This window comes from Rhipicephalus sanguineus, chromosome 6 (assembly GCF_013339695.2).
Source record: "Rhipicephalus sanguineus isolate Rsan-2018 chromosome 6, BIME_Rsan_1.4, whole genome shotgun sequence".
Classification (NCBI taxonomy): Eukaryota; Metazoa; Arthropoda; class Arachnida; order Ixodida; family Ixodidae; genus Rhipicephalus; species Rhipicephalus sanguineus.
The window spans coordinates 127,946,992-127,950,763 of NC_051181.1; positions in this window are offsets into that span (position 1 = coordinate 127,946,992).

Sequence of the window (3,772 nt, forward strand, 5' to 3'; positions counted from 1 at the left end):
GAGTCTTCAGACCATCATGAAACCAACACGAACACGCTCACAGTACGCGATGTTGCACTGCCGTCGCTAAACGCCGTTCACGTCCAGCGTTGAGATCAGAGTCGCGCACACACAGGACACGGGCACGCACAGCCGACACAGCTGAGCAATTCGGAAACTTCGATGATCGGGCAACGGGAGAAAATGGCGAAGGCAGCGACGGGCGACGGCGAGACTTGGACTTGAGCACGCACGCTTCTCCTCTCCTGGTGCGCGCGCGCGCGCGCGCGCGCGCGCGTGTGTGTGTGTGTGTGTGTGTGTGTCCTTTTTATTTTGTCTTTCCTCGCTCGCGCCTGCGTGCCTGCGTCGTAAGGTTGCGTTATCGTGTTTCTCTCGGCGACTCATGTAACAGCCCTCCCGTTTAGCGGCTGCTTGAAGGAAGTTGCGTTTATGTATATCTTTTTTTTTTGGACGCGATAGCGTCAAAGAGCTCGTCTCGCAGAAATTCCGGTGTCGGCGGCGTCGGCGTCATTGGTTCTGAGCGAAAAAGCAGCGTTAGTTGGTCGTGAGCGAAAAGTCGAGGTAGATGCAAAGAGAGAGAGGGCGTTTGCACTTTGGCTTTCCTTGCGGCACTGTGTATTAGAGGTGTGCACGGGCTCCGGGTAGCCCGAAAGCCCGAGCCCGACCCGGCCCGCGGGCCGGGCTCGGGCGGGCCGACGTATTTTAACCTCGGGCCCGGGCCGGGCTCGGGCTGCTTGGAGTTTTATCGGGCCGGGCTCGGGCCCGGCGCAAAGCCCGACTCAAGCCCGAAATATAGAGAATGAGCGGGAATTGTTTTCCGGCACGCATACAGCGCCTTTTCCGCGACCGCCCTTTACCGCTGTTCCTTTCCATTCGCTACTTTAAACAAAAGGGGAGCAGGTAAAGCACTGCCTCTGTTGCACTCCGACAAACAGAGAAGTAACACTACCTGAGCTCGTGGCGGCGCCACGCGACTGTTCGCGTTAGATTTAAGGCCAAATCCCATGAGTGAAAATGCACGCGACAGCGACGAGCGACCCGACGTATAGATCGCCTCGCTTGCATGGGCATACCCCATGCACGTGACGGCTTCGGCGAACGAACTCCATTGTAGCTGGCATGAGGCCGTCTACTTGTATAGCGAAAGTGCCGCGCTGTCGCAGGTATGCAATGCAAATAAAATATTTTTTGCATGTTAGTACGTAAAACGTTTACCGTTGTCTCGCAGTATTTTTTATATGCACGTGCATAATAATTACGTTATTTGTTGGTGCACAGCTGATGTGCTTAGTACGTCGCTGATGTACAGGTCGGTCCACTGTTAAAGGGAACACTCGAATGAGCCCCCTTCATTTTGCTGGCCCCCTCATTCCAAGTGGATGTGGAAACGTTGTTTGTTCAAGGTACTGGTCTGTCAAAGGGAGTCGGAACTGTCAACCACCAGTAGTCTTATGTAAATCTAAGCCACTGTACTGTTGCAAGAGAGCAATATCCTGACATGCCCTGAACGCAATTGTTCCCTTTAACAGTGGACCGACCTGTACATCCGGTTCGGATGTTTTGTGACTTCCGGGTGATGAGCGACGGTTTCCAGATGTGAAAAAACCGAGCGATCGCGCGATTTCAACCACGCGATACATCGCGCGAACGGCCCGTTTCGTCGCTTGTCGCTGTCGCGTGCATTTTGGCGCATATGGGGTTTGGCCTTTACTCGTAACTACTCTACGCGAACTAGGTCAGCACGCAAGAAGAGTGGATGCGACTCGCCGGCTGTCTCGCGTTCCGTTTTTCCTCCGCCAGCCAAGCCCGGTAAAAAGGACAATAAAAAAATTCCCTTAAATCTGTGAAAAAATCGCTCGATATAGAAATGCATTACCTGCTCGTTCAAAAAGCCGGGCCGGGCCGGGCCGGGCCCGGGATTGTGTTTTCGTACGTCGGGCCGGGCCGGGCGGGCTCGCAGCCCTTTGCCGTCGGGCTCGGGCGGGCCTTCGACAAAGTCAGCGGGCCTGGGCCGGGCTCGGGCTCGGAAATACGGCCCGTGCACAGCTCTACTGTGTATACGTCTCCGTTGAGAAGCGCAGGCAAGCTAGCGATTGAGAAGGCAATAGTGTGTGTGTGTGTGTGTGTGTGTGTGTGTGTGTGTGTGTGTGTGTGTGTGTGTGTGTGTGTGTGAGCGCGCGCGCGCCCGCGACCATGCGTGTGTACGAATATCGCTGTCGCGTTTTAAAGGCGAAACTAAGAGTCCCCCCCCCTTTTTTTCTTTTTTTTTCTCGTGCTTTCTGTCCACAGCATTTTATTGCGTACACTGCGGCGTGCCGCCTCTAGTCAGTTAATAACTAGGACCTGACTCAGAGTGTGCGTACGTGTGAGTATAATCGCGTACATTTATGATCGCAGATTCTTTGTGCATGTCAGCGGTTTTCGTCGCGATAAGTTGACGAGGAATCTATCGCTGTCACTTCATCGATTGAGCTACTGCCAAAGATATTAGACTGCACGAACTTTTCTTTACAGCTCGTTATATTTGGAGAGTTGCAAGACTAAAACAAGCTTTTATATGGCAAGAGAGTAAAACAACCTTTTACTCTCTCGTGGGATGCGGGAGTGAACCAGGCACTTTACTCTCTTTCGCCAGGAGGAGTGAAAGGCCTTTTCACTCCTCCTGGCCAATAGAGAGTAAAGCGGCTCCCTGAGGGAGAGTATAATGAGATCTGTGGGAGTAACACAGCTCTATAACTCTCACTGCAGGAGTTTCAGTTTTTAGAGTGAATACAGCGTCGGTAGTCTCGTAAAATCTTGGGCTGCATGCATATTGGTAATTTAGTGATTAAAGAAGAAAAATGATCGTTGGCTGTTCCAGAGTTTAGTTGTTTTCGAGTACTCCCGTCGGCGCTGATTATTCGAAAACTATTCGGAAAATATTCGGTATTTCGAATATGTACTATTCGATTCGAGTACCGAATCGAATAGAATGCTATTCGATTCGCTATTCGAAATTTTCGAATATTCGCACACCCCTACATGCAACACTCATGGGGCTTGATATATACCAATATTGGTATTGCGCGACGTGACCGTATGAAGAACATAAATGAGAGGTCCTAACATGGAAATCATGACATGCATGTTATGTACGGCATGACTTACATGCCGCATCACGGTGCGCTCGCGGCCGCTTCATCCACTGGATATATACCAAAATTGGTATGGTATGACACGAGTGCGTGACGAACATAAATGACAGGTCATGCATTGTATATACCAGAATATATGTTTTGTTAGCATGGTATATACCAGACTGTACATGCATGCATGCATGCATGCATACATGCGAAAGTGAACGATATGCTGTGACATGCATGCCTTGATTCGCCTCAAAGACAAACGATGCGATGTATGCAGCTCCTTGCTGATTGCTTTGCATTAAATCGATTCCTACAGTGCATGGGATCTGCGTGATGTTTTCGACTTGAAGACGCGACCCTTTACGGGTATGCTTATATGTCTAGCTCTGATCATCAGAAGACTTTTGACGCTTAGTCAATAGAACTAACACAACTACAGTGGTTCTCGGATAGTCCAGTCACGTCCTTGATGGGCACCCTTTCGCGGGGGACCTTCGGATCGGACCACCGGCTCCTCGCGCCGTATCGACCGCGCCGGCAACGAAGCAAGGCCTTCGTACGAAACACGCACGCGGTTGGCGCAGAGAGATATACAGACGCGACCGCACTTTCCCCGTTCCTTCGTGGTCGGTGGCATCGCACAGTTG